Source organism: Salvelinus sp. IW2-2015, linkage group LG4q.1:29 (assembly GCF_002910315.2).
Source record: "Salvelinus sp. IW2-2015 linkage group LG4q.1:29, ASM291031v2, whole genome shotgun sequence".
NCBI classification, from domain to species: domain Eukaryota; kingdom Metazoa; phylum Chordata; class Actinopteri; order Salmoniformes; family Salmonidae; genus Salvelinus; species Salvelinus sp. IW2-2015.
This window is the reverse complement of record NC_036842.1, coordinates 80026338-80044389: the sequence shown is the minus strand read 5'-3', so window position 1 is coordinate 80044389 and position 18052 is coordinate 80026338. Positions and strand designations below refer to the sequence as shown.

The following is an 18052-nucleotide window of genomic DNA, read 5'->3' as shown; positions in this document are numbered from 1 at the left end:
ATCTCTCTCTCTGTACAGCACAACCTCTTCTTACACCAATGTAATTTCCCCCTCATGGGAATAAGCCTTGGGCTGGGTTTGCATCATCTCTGCAGAGATCCAGAGTGCCAGAGTCAGTTATAACAGTTATCAGCTAGGTTGGGGTCCTCTTATCTGCACACAGGAACTAGCTATATATAGACTAGCCATATATTTGGGTTATGGCAAACATCTACAGACACATCTGGAGGCACATCTAGATTCTACAGACCACCCATCTCTTCACACCTTTGATAGCCTCTTTAGAGAAAAGGGCACATATCTGATAGGGACTATTGGATGTCACGCAGGCAAGAAAAGTAATTTTGCATAGCCTACACAGTAGTTCTAGAACAGCTTGGTTTACATCTACATTATCTGGCAGCATTGAACAATTTTATAACTACAAAGCAATCAAAACAAGGCACGGGTGAACTCTTGTTGATTGTCATTAGGTATTAAAAAAGTATTCTCTTTTGGTAATCTAATTGAGCTGCTAGCAAATGGTGTGTTCGGTGAAGAGTTCCGATTCCCCAAAAGTGTGTACAGCAGTGCACGTAGGCCTCTGAATGCTGGTCATCTCTCCGGGGGCACGCGGTGCCCCTGCCATGCCTGCTTGCTGCCTACTGACTGTGCTGACGCCATTCAAATGGCTGGGGTCTGAAACTATTTGTCTCTGCCGTCAAAAGGAGGAGACCAAGGCGCAGCGTGGTATGCGTACATTCTTCTTTATTACAAGAATGAACACTGAACAAAACTAACAAATAACAAAACAAACCGTGAAGCTATACAAATGAGTGCTGACAGGCAACTATACATAGACAAGAACCCACAAAATGGCTACCTAAATATGGTCCCCAATCAGAGACAACGATAAACTGCTGCCTCTGATTGGGAACCATATCAGGCCATCATATAAATATATATACATAGACCTATAAAAACCCCTAGATATACAAATACCCTAGACAAGACCAAACTAGCATACCCACCCTAGTCACACCCTGACCTAACCAAAATAATAAAGAAAACATAGATAACTAAGGTCAGGGCGTGACACTATTCAAATGCAAAACGTAAAAGGAAATGCCTGATTGAGCAGAATAAGAGTAAGCACTAATAATAGGAGATCAGAACCAGCACTGGGAAAAGCTCACATGGACATGGGCACTACTAAGTAGGTTATGTTGTGAATCTTTTGGATCAGATTTTTTTGCCTTAAATCCTTTTCTCAACAGCCCTCTCTGTGTAGCAGGAGAATAGTTTATTATTATTGTTATTATTTAGCTGAAAGAGAAAGAATAAGATTGTCTAATTCCTGATTTCCTGGGGTAAGGTGCCCGTCAGGGGTTCTCAGTTTAATCCTATTACCACAGAGTTTCATTCGTTTTTTTACGGCTCTTTTTTTGTGTACCTTTTATTTAACTAGGCAAGACAGTTAAGAWCAAATTCATATCTACAATGACAGCCTAACCCACCCAAACCCTCCCCTAACACGGACGACGCTGGGCCAATTGTGCGCCGCCCTATGGGACTCCCAATCATGGCCGGTTGTAATACAGCCAGGAATCTAACCTGGGTCTGTAGTGACGCCTCTAGCACTGCGATGCAGTGCCTTAGACCGCAGCGCCACTTAGGATCCCCTAAAAAGCCTTTTTTATGGAACATGTTATGTTCCATAAAAAATTGTTGTTGATGTTGGGGGGGTAGATCAGGACATGATCTATAAAGTAACCCAGAATAAACATCCTATTAAATGGGAGGATTGGGTCCTTTTTCTCCTTCTCCTCATGACAGGAAATTGTTTTAGGCAAAAGATTCTACTTAGGGACCAAGCCAACCCTCGTGTCTGAAGCCCCTCTTTATTAGGAGGACCAGTATGTAAATTACACCATCATTCAGGCTGTGCCCCTGGATCCACTAAATACAGTGTGGTGGAGTCACATCACTCATCAGAAGACACTAATGAAACAGACAATGGTTGGCCAAAGGATTGTGATTCAATGAAATAGAGAGAAATTGTGTTCACATCTGCAAAATGTCCTTAATTTCTTAGTGATGATCAGCAGATTCAGCAAAGATCGTCTGAGCTCTCAACAATGATCAAGGTCTGACAAAAATATTCTTGGTTCGGTCTTGATTTTGTTGCTGATACTGTGAGTGTACAAGTAAAATAGGGCAAAATAACGATGATACACTTATTTTTGGTAAGTGACCCGAATCCAATCCTGTGAGATTTTACACGGGCCAACTTTAACAGACCCACTTTAAATATGAATAAGAAGCTCCGGAACCAAAAGCGGTAGGGGTTCTCAATTGTCTTCTGGTAGTGTGGAGCAGAAGCAATACACTGAAAAATATATTTTTTTATACCGTCAAATAGAGAAGATAGCATAACATGCTACAAACATAACCTAATAGCATAATCACATAACACCAAGAAAAGACTAGAATAGCAATTATGTTTTAGTATACATTTCTGACACAGTAGGTACAACAATATAATACAGTTGAAGTCGGAAGTTTACATACGCCTTAGCCAAATACATTTAAACTCAGTTTTGCACAATTACTGACATTTAATCCTTGTAAAAATTCCATGTCTTAGGTCAGTTAGGATCACAACTTTATTTTAAGAATGCAAAATGTCAGAATAATAGTAGAGATAATTATTTATTTCAGCTTTTATTTCTTTCATCACATTCCCAGTATGTCAGAAGTTTACATACACTCAATTAGTATTTCGTAGCATTGCCTTAAAATTGTTGAACTTGGGTCAAACGTTTCAGGTAGCCTTCCACAAGCTTCCCACAATAAGTTGGGTGAATTTTGGCCCATTCCTCCTGACACAGCTGGTGTAACTGAGTCAGGTTTGTAGGCCTCATTGCTCGCAAACGCTTTTTCAGTTCTGCCCACAAATTCTCTATAGGATTGACTTTGTTGTCCTTAAGCCATTTTGCCACAACTTTGGAAGTATGCTTGGGGTCATTTTACATTTGGAAGACACATTTGCGACCAAGATTTAACTTGCGACCAAGATGTTGCTTCAATATACCCACATAATTTTCCTACCTCTTGATGCCATCTATTTTGTGAAATGCACCAGTCCCTCCTGCAGCAAAGCACCCCCATAACATGATGCTGCCACCCCCGTGCTTCACAGTTGGGATGGTGTTCTTTGGCTTGCAAGCCTCCCCCTTTTTCCTCCAAACATAACAATGGTCATTATGGCCAAACAATTCTTTTTTTGTTACATCAGACCAGAGGACATTTATCCAAAGTGTACAACCTTTGTCCCCATGTGCAGTTGCAAAATGTAGTCTGCCTTTTTTTTATGGCGGTTTTGGAACAGTGGCTTCTTCCTTGCTGAGCGGCCTTTCAGGTTATGTCGATATAGGACTCGTTTTACTGTGGATATAGATACTTTTGTACCTGTTTCCTCCAGCATCTTCACAAGGTCCTTTGCTGTTATGGGATTGATTTGCACTTTTCGCACTACAGTACGTTCATCTCTAGGAGACAGAACGCATCACCTTCCTGAGCGGTATGATGGCTGCGTGGTCCCACTGTGTTTATACTTGCATACTATTGTTTGTACATATGAACGTGGTACCTTCAGGCGTTTGGAAATTGCTCCCAAGAATGAACCAAACTTGTGGAGGTCTTCAACTTTTTTTCTGAGGTCTTGACTGATTTCTTTTGATTTTCCCATGATGTCAAGTAAAGACGCACAGAGTTTGAAGGTAGGCCTTGAAATACATCCACATGTACACCTCCAATTGACTCAAATGATGTCAATTAGCCTATCAGAAGCTTCTAAAGCCATGACATCATTTTCTGGAATTTTCCAAGCTGTTTAAAGGCACAGTCAACTTAGTGTATGTAAACTTCTGACCCACTGGAATTGTAATACAGCGAATTATAAGTGAAATAATCTGTCTGTAAACAATTGTTGGAAAAATGACTTGTGTCATGCACAGAGTAGATGTCCTAACCGACTTGCCAAAACTGTAGTTTGTTAACAAGAAATTTGTGGAGTGGTTAAAAAACGAGTTTTAATGACTCCAACCTAAGAGTATCTAAACTTCTGACTTCAACTGTATAAAATAAGCAATTGCAACCCATAAATAGGATCAGAGAAATCCTAAAAACTGTCATTGTTGATGCCTTGACGGAAAACGAATCATTTCAGTTTTGGATCTTGAACTGACGTCACTTTCATGTTCAGAGGTGGTAAGTACTCTCGGCAAATGCTACCAGTGTCTCTGTGCCTTAAGATATTGGCGCTAACAACCAGCCTCCAACAAGTCACAACTAGGTGCAAATAAGGACTACACTATTGTCGTCTGATTCCTATTCACAACTGTGTCACACATATAGACATGAGTGTTTCCTACCAATTATAGCAAAACAACTAGCAAACAGGACTGTAAAACCCAGAGTTTTGAAGGAACTGAGTCAGTAGTAATCCCAAGGACAGAAACACCACATGATGTGTAACCTATTGGGTACAGTGGTTGGGAATAACAACACCCTCAAGTCGATTTCATATGCACCATTTGTCTAATTCCATTTTAGTGGTTACAAAAACTCATACAAAAAAACAGCATGGCAAAGCCACTTGAGTAAAAGCTTGTCTGATATGCAGGAGTATATTACATTATGCAAAAATCCAGTTAACCGAAGTGCAGATAAAAACGTGATGAGAAGCAGCAGTTGGCTAAATGTGTTCAATCATTCAGGAAGAGTGCTATAGATTTCCTGATGTATGGATTGATGCTTTCAATAGAACAAATTACTATGGGTGCCAATGGTAACATGTTCTGTCAGAAAGCATGATCATTCAGCAGAATATCGTGTCACACATTGAGATCTTATTTTAAAAGATCAGTTCAATACCCATCTCAACATAGGCTATATTGTAACACTGATGGGTAAACAGACAGTTCTGCAGTGAGTAGGCTAGGCCTAAGGAATTAAGTATAAAACCTAAGCCTTTCAAGCATGCTTAGATAAGAATCAATAGCTTTGGCCTATTGGTTAAGTGTGCATTAGGAAACTCTTGAGATGATGCATTTATCTTCATTTCTGAGAAAATCTTATATTTATAGGCTGATGTCTATATCAGGTGTAAATAGTCAAGAATCACACCTACTAGGTCTGGTATATAGATAAACACAAAGACAGACATTTTAATGTGCATCTTCAGACCACTGACAGTAAAAATAAGTACAAAATAAATTGAGTATACCAAACATTGGGAACACCGTGTTAATATTGAGCACCTACCGGTGCGCCTGGCACTTACTACCATAGCTCGTTCAAAGGCACTTCAAACTTTTGTCTTTCCCATTCACTGAATGGCACACATACACAMTCCTTGTCTCAAGGCTTAAAATGTCTTCTTTAACCTGTCTCCCCCCTTCATCTACATTTATTGAAGTGGATTTAACAATTGACATCAATAAGGGATCCTAGCTTTCACCTGGATTCACCTGGTCAGTCTATGTCATGGAAAGAGCAGGTGTTCTTCATGTTGTATATACTCACTGTACATTTTCCCATGACTTGGTTTTGGTTTAAATACAGTCTAAAATCTACAGTCTAAAGGCTTTAGGTCCAGGTTTATATTTAGGCAATAGGTAACTTTGCCAAGGACATCATTAAATGTTCTTATACCTATATAGTATTGTTGTAATTACTAATAGTAACAATGTGACCGAATTCAGCATCATGGGAATTTCTTAAAAATTTGACATAAGCTCACCTTCCTGAATTAAGTCCCATATTGTATTAGCCTATTGACTGGCCTGTTTGGCAAGTCAAGCCAAATAGGCCAGTAAATTGCCTCTCACTCTTTTTGTTAGGCATTGACAATAGCACCATTTAAAATGTGACTGACCGTGCACTCTCTCTGAATGGCTCTTGTGTGTGACAGCCACTTAGAAATGCAACTGCCTGATTCAGATCATAATGTGATGCTTTTCATTGCCCCTCGTGTGTCTCTTCATAAATGTATTTTACGCCCCAAAAGTTTTTATATATTAAAACATACAATCTACCTGCAGTGAAGCCGCTCAATATTTACATTACATTCAGTCATCTTACCGTCTCCTGTCCAGAGCGACCCACAGGGGCAACCAGGGTCAAGCGCCCCGCCCAAGGGCATGTCGACAGATCTCCCACCAACTCAAAACGGGATCTCGAACCAGCGACCTATCGGCCGCCGGCCCAAGCTCCCAACCGCCAGGCCACCAACCATCCAAGATCCCCCCACAAAACAACAATGCAAAAACAAAAGACATCAAGGACAACAAAAATCAAAACAGCAAAGCAAACTGTATACGTTTCAGTGCATGTGTGGCACTATTTACATGTGTGTCTGTGTGTCCGTGAACATATGTGCGTTTCAATGCGAGTGTGTGTATATGCATGTGTACAGTCATGGCCAAAAGTTTTGAGAATGACACAAATATACATTTTCACAAAGTCTGCTGCATCAGTTTGTATGATGGCAATTTGCATATACTCCAGAATGTTATGAAGAGTGATCAGATGAATTGCAATTAATTGCAAAGTCCCTCTTTGCCATGCAAATGAACTGAATCCCAAAAAAACATTTCCACTGCATTTCAGCCCTGCCACAAAAGGACCAGCTGACATCATGTCAGTGATTCTCTCGTTAACACAGGTGTGAGTGTTGACGAGGACAAGGCTGGAGATCACTCTGTCATGCTGATTGAGTTCGAATAACAGACAGGAAGCTTCAAAAGGAGGGTGGTGCTTGGAATCATTCTTCTTCCTCTGTCAAACATGGTTACTTGCAATGAAACACGTGACGTCATCATTGCTTTGCACAAAAAGGGCTTCACAAGCAAGGATATTGCTGCCAGTAAGATTGCACTTAAAATCAACCATTTATCAGATCATCAAGAACTTCAAGGAGAGTGGTTAAATTGTTGTGAAGAAGGCTTCAGGGCGCCCAAGAAAGTCCAGCAAGCGCCAGGACCGTCTCCTGATTCAGCTGCRGGATCAGGGCACCACCAGTACAGAGCTTGCTCAGGAATGGCAACAGGCAGGTGTGAGTGCATCTGCACGCACAGTGAGGCGAAGACTTTTGGAGGATGGCCTGGTGTCAAGAAGGGCAGCAAAGAAGCCACTTCCCTCCAGGAAAAACATCAGGGACAGACTGATATTCTGCAAAAGGTACAGGAATTGGACTGCTGAGGACTGGGGTAAAGTCATTTTCTCTGATGAATCCCCTTTCCGATTATTTGGGGCATCCGGAAAAAAGCTTGTCAGGAGAAGACAAGGTGAGCGTTACCATCAGTCCTGTGTCATGCCAACAGTAAAGCATCCTGAGACCATTCATGTGTGGGGTTGCTTCTCAGCCAAGGGAGTGGGCTCACTCACAATTTTGCCTAAGAACACAGCCATGAATAAAGAATGGTATCAACACATTCTCCGAGAGCAACTTCTCCCAACCATCCAGTAACAGTTTGGTGACGAACAATGCCTTTTCCAGCACGATGGAGCACCTTGCCATAAGGCAAAAGTGATAACTAAGTGGCATCTTGGAACAAAACATTGATATTTTGGGTCCATGGCCAGGACACTCCCCAGACCTTAATCCCATTGAGAACTTGTGGTCAATCCTCAAGAGGCGGGTGGACAAACAAAACCCCACAAATTCTGACAAACTCCAAGCATTGATTATGCAAGAATGGGCTGCCATCAGTCAGGATGTGGCCCAGAAGTTAATTGACAGCATGCCAGGGCGGATTGCAGAGGTCTTGAAAAAGAAGGGTCAACACTGCAAATATTGACTATTTGCATCAACTTCATGTAAATGTCAATAAAAGCCTTTGACACTTATGAAATGCTTGTAATTATACTTCAGTATTCCATAGTAACGTCTGACAAAAATATCTAAAGACACTGAAGCAGCAAACTTTGTGGAAATTAATATTTGTGTCATTCTCAAAACTTTTGGCCACGACTGTACACGCATACAAGCACCTGCACAGCATCAGCCTCAGGCAAATAGCCATGGGATGTAACAGAGTTGCCTCTCAGTGTTATTCAAATGTACTTTATTTTGTTTATTTGAACTTTATTTCTTACTTTTAACTTTGATCGTCATTGTATCCCCCGCAACTCCACGCCATCCCAACCCTCAGCTTCCCTCAGCCTATCCCATCTATCTCTGCTGGCCACCCTCTTCAGATTTCTACGCGCCATATATCTTTCAATTATGATGTGATGTTTAACAACATTTTTATCTATCTAATCGAATCCACAGATTTAGAGTTGAAGAGAAATATTTTTATTAAGAGTATTAGCATATTAGTAATTGACTGACCAGCTCTCTCCAGATCTCCCAACAATACTATTTCTAGGGACAATTTTAAATTAATGTTAGGCTTTTTCAGCCGAAAGGCACGAAATCTTCAATCTTGCATTGTTTTATATATCAACTCATACACCCTGTGCCATGGAATCGCTACATCAAAAATCTCTTCACAGCTTTCAACATTCTGGTCCTCAAATGAAACTGGTATAGTTTCCTGTTTATGCTATTTTAGTTCCTCTGCCAGTTTTGATGCTTTATATTGGACAGACAGACACGTTCCCTACCTGCCTCCTCCATTTTTGGGGTAAGCTGTAATCAATTGGTTGTAGTCTTGGATTGAGCAGACCTTCCCATACAATTCTGATTAAGCCATGAAAGACATGACTCTACCATTCTAATTTACAATATAATTTAAAAACAAAATACCCTCTTCAAACATATTTTCCAGAAATACAGGTATTTTATCAACCAGCACATGAGGTCAACCATAATATTTGTTGTAATATTTGTTCAATATTTTCTGGGGGATGAAATTGAAATTAACTAGCTCTGCAATGCTTGTTTGAAAGAGAGATACTTTGAACAAGGTTTCATTTTCAATTAATAAAACAATTGACATGGCAATCTGGACAAAAGCAAAAAGGCCAATGATGAGCTTTTCCTAGTAATCTACTTGAGAACTATTTTGGGTTGAAGTAAAACTTTTGTATAAGTGAGAGAGGTTTAGTGCTTTTATATTTAATAATCTCAGCCCACCCAGTTCATATTCATTATATAGATAGGCACGCTTTATCTTGTCTGTTTTAGCATCCCACATAAAGCAAAATATTTTTTGCTCATATGATTTGAAAAAGGAATCATTAGGAGTAGGCAGCGCCATAAGTGAGTCAACTGAGATATGACTAAGGAGTTAATCAGTGTAATTTTTCCATAAATAGGCAGGTATTTACCTCTCCATGGCTGTAGGATCTTGTCTATTTTTACTAGTTTTCTATTCAAATTCATTGTGGAGAGCTCATTTATATATTTTGCGATATGAATATCAAGTATGTCTACTTCACCGTCAGCCCATTATATAGGTAAACTGCAGGGTAATGGAAAAGTTGTGTATTTTAAAGATCCAATACGTAATATGATACACTTATCATAATTACGTTTTAGTCCTTCACTCATTCATACACGTCTCTTCAATGAGACATTGCAGGGATCTAGCTTAAAATTGCTTTTCTGTTTGTATTGACACATGCCAAATTGACACATGCCAAGTTAACAAACAGATTACCGACCATTTCGAATCCCACCGTAACTTCTCCGCTATGCAATCTGGTTTCAGAGCTGGTCATGGGTGCACCTCAGCCACACTCAAGATCCTAAATTATATCATAACAGCCATCGATAAGAGACATTACTGTGCAGCTGTATTCATCGACCTGGTCAAGGCTTGCGACTCTGTCAATCACCACATTCTTATCAGCAGACTCAACAGCCTTGGTTTCTCAAATGATTGCCTCGCCTGGTTCACCAACCACTTCTCTGATAGAGTTCAGTGTGTTAATCGGAGGGCCTGTTGTCCGGACCTCTGGCAGTCTCTATGGGGATGCCACAGGGTTCAATTCTCGGGCCAACTCTCTTCTCTGTACACATCAATGATGTCGCTCTTGCTGCGGGTGATTCTCTGATCCACCTCTACGCAGACGACCATTCTTTATTCCTCTACCCTTCTTTGGACACTGTGTTACTAACCTCCAGACGAGCTTCAATGCCTTAAATGCAAGTAAAACTAAATGCATGCTCTTCAGCCGATCGCTGCCCGCACCTGCCCGCCCGTCCAGCATCACTACTCTGGACTAGAGGTTGACCGATTAATCGGAATGGCCGATTATTTGGGCCTATTTCAAGTTTTCATAACAATCGGAAATCGGTATTTTTGTGCGCCGATTTGCAGATTTTTTTTTTGTTGTTACACCTTTTATTTATCTTTATTTAACTAGGCAAGTCAGTTAAGAACACATTCTTATTTTCAATGACGGCCTAGGAACGTTCTGCCTCGTTCAGGGGCAGAATGACAGATTTTTTACCTTGTCAGCTCGGGGGATCCAATCTTGCAACCTTACAGTTAACTAGTCCAATGCTCTAACACCTGATTACATTGCACTCCACGAGGAGCCTGCCTGTTACGCGAATGCAGTAAGCTAAGGTAAGTTGCTAGCTAGCATTAAACTTATCTTATAAAAAACAATCAATCAATGACTGTCATTGCTCCAATGTGTATTAACCATAAACATCAATGCCTTTCTTAAAATCAATACACAAGTATATATTTTTAACCTGCATATTTAGCTAAAAGAAATCCAGGTTAGCAGGCAATATTAACCAGGTGAAAGTGTCATTTCTCTTGCGTTCATTGCACGCAGAGTCAGGGTATATGCAACAGTTTGGGCCGCCTGGCTCTTTGCGAACTAATTTGCCAGAATTTTACGTAATTATGACATAAATTGAAGGTTGTGCAATGTAACAGGAATATTTAGACTCATGGATGCCACCCGTTAGATAAAATACGGAACGGAATAAACGTTTTGTTTTCGGGTGATAGTTTACGGATTAGTCAAAGGTATATGGTTTAGAGAGAATAGTCGACGCGTTTTAATTCCTGTAATAACTTGCGGCTGAACTTGAAAGGGGTTCCTTCGTTATTTTACCGTTCATGTCTTCTGCACTCTCCCTAAAACTTCTTAACTGGGAATATTGAAGACCCATGAAAGCTGGTGGTTCGTTTTAACATATGTTCTCATGTTATTTGAGACTAAATTGATTTTATTTTGTATTATATTAAGTTAAAATAAAAGTGTTCATTCAGTATTGTTGCAATTGTCATTATTACAAAGATGTGTGTGTGTGTGTGTGTGTATGATATATATATACAGTGGGGAGAACAAGTATTTGATACACTGCCGATTTTGCAGGTTTTCCTACTTACAAAGCATGTAGAGGTCTGTCATTTTTATCATAGGTACACTTCAACTGTGAGAGACGGAATCTAAAACAAAAATCCAGAAATCACATTGTATGATTTTTAAGTAATTAATTTGCATTTTATTGCATGACATAAGTATTTGATCACCTACCAACCAGTAAGAATTCCGGCTCTCACAGACCTGTTAGTTTTTCTTTAAGAAGCCCTCCTGTTCTCCACTCATTACCTGTATTACTGCACCTGTTTGAACTCGTTACCTGTATAAAAGACACCTGTCACACACTCAATCAAACAGACTCCAACCTCTCCACAATGGCCAAGACCAGAGAGCTGTGTAAGGACATCAGGGATAAATTGTCGACCTGTACAAGGCTGGGATGGGCTACAGGACAATAGGCAAGCAGCTTGGTGAGAAAACAACAACTGTTGGCCCAATTATTAGAATGGAAGAAGTTCAAGATGACGGTCAACACCCTCGGTCTGGGGCTCCATGCAAGATCTCACCTCGTGGGGCATCAATGATCATGAGGAATGTGAGGGATCAGCCCAGAACTACACGGCAGGACCTGGTCAATGACCTGAAGAGAGCTGGACCACAGTCTCAAAGAAAACCATTAGTAACACACTACGCCGTCATGGATTAAAATCCTGCAGCGCACGCAAGGTCCCCTGCTCAAGCCAGCGCATGTCCAGGCCCGTCTGAAGTTTGCAATGACCATCTGGATGATCCAGAGGAGGAATGGGAGAAGGTCATGTGGTCTGATGAGACAAAAATAGAGCTTTTTGGTCTAAACTCCACTCGCCGTGTTTGGAGGAAGAAGAAGGATGAGTACAACCCAAGAACACCATCCCAACCGTGAAGCATGGAGGTGGAAACATCATTCTTTGGGGATGCTTTTCTGCAAAGGGGACAGGACAACTGCACCGTATTGAGGAGAGGATGGATGGGGCCATGTATCGCGAGATCTTGACCAACAACCTCCTTCCCTCAGTAAGAGCATTGAAGATGGGTCGTGGCTGGGTCTTCCAGCATGACAACGACCCGAAACACACAGCCAGGGCAACTAAGGAGTGGCTCCGTAAGAAGCATCTCAAGGTCCTGGAGTGGCTAGCCAGTCTCCAGACTGAACCCAATAGAAAATCTTTGGAGGGAGCCGAAAGTCCGTATTGCCCAGCGACAGCCCCGAAACCTGAAGGATCTGGAAAGGTCTGTATGGAGGAGTGGGCCAAAACCCTGCTGCAGTGTGTGCAAACCTGGTCAAGAACTACAGGAACGTATGATCTCTGTAATTGCAAACTAAGGTTTCTGTACCAAATATTAAGTTCTGCTTTTCTGATGTATCAAATACTTATGTCATGCAATAAAATGCCAATTAATTACTTAAAAATCATACAATGTGATTTTCTGGATTTTTGTTTTAGATTCCTTCTCTCACAGTTGAAGTGTACCTATGATAAAATTTACAGACCTCTACATGCTTTGTAAGTAGGAAAACCTGCAAAATCGTCAGTGTATCAAATACTTGTTCTCCCCACTGTATATATATATATATATATCAGTATATAATAAATTTAAAAATTGTTTTATTTTTATAAATCGGCATCGGTTTTTTTTTGTCCTCCAATAATCGGTATCGGCGTTGAAAAATCATAATCGGTCGACCTCTACTCTGGACGGTTCTGACTTAGGTATTTGTAGTTGTCCACATATTCTAGGTGTCTGGTTAGACTGTAAACTCTCCTTCCAGACTCACATTAAGCATCACCAATCCAAAATGAAATCTAGAATCGGCTTCCTATTTTCGCAAACAAAGCATCCTTCCCTCATGCTGCCAAACATACCCTCGTAAAACTGACCATCCTACCGATCCTCGACGATGTCATTTACAAAATAGCCTCCAACACCCAGTCAACAAATTGGATGCAAGTCTATCACAGTGCCATCCGTTTTGTCACCAAAGCCATATATACTACCCACCACTGCGACCTGTACGCTCTCGTTGGCTGGCCCTCGCTTCATACTCGTCGCCAAACCCACTGGCTCCAGGTCATCTACAAGTCTCTGCTAGGTAAAGCCCCGCCTTATCTCAGCTCACTGGTCCCATAGCAGCACCCACCCATAGCACGCGCTCCAGCAGGTATATCTCACTGGTCAACCCCAAAGCCAATTCTTCCTTTGGCCGCCTTTCCTTCCAGTTCTCTGCTGCCAATGACCGGAACGAACTGCAAAAATCACTGAAGCTGGAGACTCATATCTCCCTCACTAGCTTTAAGCACCAGCTGTCAGAGCAGCTCACAGATCACTGCACCTGTACATAGCCCATCTGTAAATAGCCCAGCCAACTACCTCATCCCCATAAGGTATTTATTTATTTATCTTACTCCTTTGCACCCTAGTAGCTCTACTTGCACATTCATATATATATACACATATTCTGCACATCTACCATTCCAGTGTTTAATTGCTATATTGTAATTACTTTGCCACCATGGCCTATTTATTGCCTTACCTCCCTTATCCTACCTCATTTGCACATACTGTATATAGACTTTTTCTAATGTATTATTGACTGTATGTTTGTTTATTCCATGTGTAACTTTGTGTTGTTGTATGTTTCGAACTGCTTTTCTTTATCTTGGCCAGGTCGCAGTTGCAAATGAGAACTTGTTCTCAACGAGCCTACCTGGTTAAATAAAGGTGAAATTTAAAAAATGACAGCCTCATATAATGTTTATATAGTTGTACCCACCTCATTTATACAGTATTCTCGTCAAGGCTTATCCTATATAACTACTGCTGAGCACACCTTTTCTATTCATATACCGGTACTGTCCACTGTGTCCATACTGTCAATACACACCAGCATATACAGTGACTTCAGAAAGTATTCAGACCCCTTGACTTTTTCCACATTTTGTTACTTTGTAGCTTTWTTCTAAAACTGATTAAATTGTTTTTTCCCCCCCCTCACCAAATCTACACACAATACCCCATAATGACAAAGCAAAAACAGGTTTAGACATTTTTGCTAATTTATTAAAAATAAATTGGAATATGACATTTACATAAGTATTCAGACCCTTTACTCAGTACTTTGTTGAAGCACCTTTGGCAGCGATTACAGCATAGATTCTTCTTGGGTCTGACGCAACAAGCTTGGCACACCTGTATTTGGGGAGATTCTCCCATCATTCTCTGCAAATCCTCTCAAGCTCTGTCAGGTTGGACGAGGAGCGTTGCTGCAAAGCTATTTTCAGGTCTCTTCAGAGATGTTCGATCGGGTTCAAGTCCAAGCTCTGGCTGGGCCACTCAGTCTTGGCTGTGTGCTTAGGGGTCATTGTCCTGTTGAACCTTCGACCTAGTCTGAGGTCCTGAGCAGGTTTTCATCAAGGATCTTTCTGTTCTTTGCTCCGTTCATCCTTGATCCTGACTAGTCTCCCAGTCCCTGCCGCTGAAAAACAACCCCACAGCATGATGCTGCCACCACCATGCTTCACCATGGGGATGGTGCCAGGTTTCCTCCAGACGTGATGCTTGGCATTCAGGCCAAAGAGTTCGATCTTGGTTTCATCAGACCAGGGAATCTTGTTTCTCATGGTCTGAGAATGTTTAGGTGCCTTTTGCCAAACTCCAAGTGGGCTGTCATGTGCCTTTTACTGAGGAGTGGCTTCCGTCTGGCTACTCTACCATAAAGCCCTTATTGGTGGACTGCTGCAGAGATGGTTGTCGTTCTGGGAGGTTCTCCAATCTTCACAGAGGAACTCTAGAGCTCTGTCAGTGACCATCAGGTTCTTGGTCAACTCCCTGACCAAGGCCCTTCTCCCCCGATTGCTCAGTTTGGCAGGGCGGGCCAGCTCTAGGAAGAGTCTTGGTGGTTCCAAACATCTTCCATTTAAGAATGATGGAGGCCACTGTGTTCTTGGGGACCTTCAATGCTACAGAAATGTTTTGGTACCCTTCCCCAGATCTGTGCCTCGACACAATCCTGTCTCTGAGGTCGACGGCCAATTCCTTTGACCTCATGGCTTGGTTTGTGCTCTGACATGCACTGTCAACTGTGGGACCTTATATACAGTTGAAGTTGGACGTTTACATACACCTTAGCCAAATACATTTAAACTCAGTTTTTCACCATTCCTGACATTTAATCCTAGTAAAAAAGTCCCTGTCTTAGGTCAGTTAGGATCACAACTTTATTTTAAGAATGTGAAATGTCAGAATAATAGAAGAGAGAATGATTTATTTCAGCTTTTATTTCATTCATCACATTCCCAGTGGGTCAGAAGTTTACACTCAATTAGTATTTGGTAGCATTGCCTTTAAATTGTTGAACTTGGATTATATGTTTCGGGTAGCCTTCCACAAGCTTCCCACGATAAGTTGGGTGAATTTTGGCCCATTCCTCCTGACAGAGCTGGTGTAACTGAATCAGGTTTGTAGGCCTCCTTGCTCGCACACGCTTTTTCAGTTCTGCCCACAAATGTTCTATGGGATTGAGGTCAGGGCTTTGTGATGGCCACTCCAATACCTTGACGTTGTTGTCCTTAAGCCATTTTGCCACAACTTTGGAAGTATGCTTGGGGTCATTGTCCATTTGGAAGACCCACTTGCGACCAAGCTTTAACTTCCTGACTGATGTCTTGAGATGTTGCTTCAATATATCCAAATAATTTTTCTTCCTCATGATGCCATTCATTTTGTGAAGTGCGCCATTCCCTCCTGCAGCAAAGCACCCCCATAACATGATGCTGCCAMCCCCGTGCGTCACAGTTGGGATGGTGTTCTTCGGCTTGCAAGCCTTCCCCCTTTTCCTCCAAACATAACGATGGTCATTATGGCCAAACAGTTCTATTTTTGTTTCATCAGACCAGAGGGCCATTCTCCAAAAAGTACGATCTTTGTTCCCATGTGCAGTTGCAAACCGTAGTCTGGCTTTTTTTTATGGCCGTTTTGGAGCAGTGGCTTCGTTCTTGCTGAGCGGCCTTTCAGGTTATGTCAATATAGGACTCGTTTTACTGTGGATATAGATACTTTTGTACCTGTTACCTCCAGCATCTTCACAAGGTCCTTTGCTGCTGTTCTGGGATTGATTTGCACTTTTCGCACCAAAGTACGTTCATCTCTAGGAAACAGAACGCGTCTCCTTCCTGAGTGGTATGACGGCTGCGTGGTCCCATGGTGTTTAWACTTGCGTACTATTGTTTGTACAGATGAACGTGGTACCTTCAGGTGTTTGTAAATTGCTCCCAAGGATGAACCAGACTTGCAATAATTTTTCCTGATTTCTTTTGATTTTTCCATGATGTCAAGCAGAGGCACTGAGTTTGAAGGTAGGCCTTGAAATACATCCCCAGGTACACCTCCAATTGACTCAAATGATGTCAATTAGCCTATCAGAAGCTTCTAAAGCCATGACATCATTTTCTGGAATTTTCCAAGCTGTTTAAAGGCACAGTCAACTTAGTCTATGTAAACTTCTGACCCACTGGAATTGTGTTATAGTGAATTATAAGTGAAATAATACGTCTGTAAACAATTGTTGGGAAAATGACTTGTGTCATGCACAAAGTAGATGTCCTAACCGACTTGCAAAAACTGTAGTTTGTTAACAAGAAATGTGTGGAGTGGTTGAAAAAAGAGTTTTAATGACTCCAACCTAAGTATATGTAAACTTCCAACTTCAACTGTAGATACAGTAGGTGTGTGCCTTTCCAAATCATGTTCAATCAATTGAAATTACCACAGGTGGACTCCAATCAAGTTTTAGAAACATCTCAAGAATGATCAATGGAAACAGGATGCACCTGAGCTCAATATCGAGTCTCATTGCAAAGGGGCTGAATACTTATGTAAATAAGGGATTTCTGTTTTTATTTTGAAGAAATAATTTCTATAAACCTGTTTTCGCTTCATCATTATGGGGTATTGTGTGTAGATTGATGATGATTTGTTTTTATTGAATCAATTTTAGAATAAGGCTGGAACTTAACAAAATGTGGAAAAAGTCAAGGGATCTGAATACTTTCCAAAGGCACTGTATATTTATATTCCGGACACTGACATTGGTCATTCTGATATTTATTAATTTCTTTATTAGAATTTTTGGGGTTTGTGTGTATTGTTCGGTATTTCTGCACTGTTGGAGCTAGAAACATAAGTATTTCACAGCACCTGCAATATATGTGTACGTGACCAGTAGACTGTTGTCAATATGGCAAATGTTGTTATTTATTTATTTTTATTTAACTAGGCAAGTCAGTTAAGAACAAATTCTTATTTACAATGACGGCCTGCTCCGGCCAAACTCGGACGATGATGGGCCAATTGTGCGCCGCCCTATGGGACTCCCAATCACAGCCGGATGGGATACAGCCTGGATTCGAACCAGGTACTGTAGTGACGACACCTCTTGCACTGAAATGCAGTACCTTAGAGCACTGCGCCACTCGGGAGCCCAATTATATAAAGGCTATTACACAGAGGGTTATTACACTGACATTTCAAATAGAATTCCATAGCCTTCACCACCTGTTGATTTGCCACCTGTTACGAGTCAGGGAAGTTATCAAACATTAAAGGTAAATTAAGTGATATGATGTAGATGTATGAAGTAAACAGCATAGTAGGTACATTTCTGCAACAACTAAGAGTGTTAAAGGGTTTTGGTCCTAGTGCACATGCGCAACTACTGTGTGTGACTGTGTGG

The 18052-nt window shown here is 41.2% G+C and overlaps 1 protein-coding gene across 3 annotated transcripts in view; it reads right to left on the bottom strand.

The window, feature by feature from the left end:
• Positions 1-18052, bottom strand: part of LOC111962600 (UPF0606 protein KIAA1549-like) — a 97772-nt gene that overhangs the window by 77986 nt on the left and 1734 nt on the right. The window lies entirely within an intron of this gene.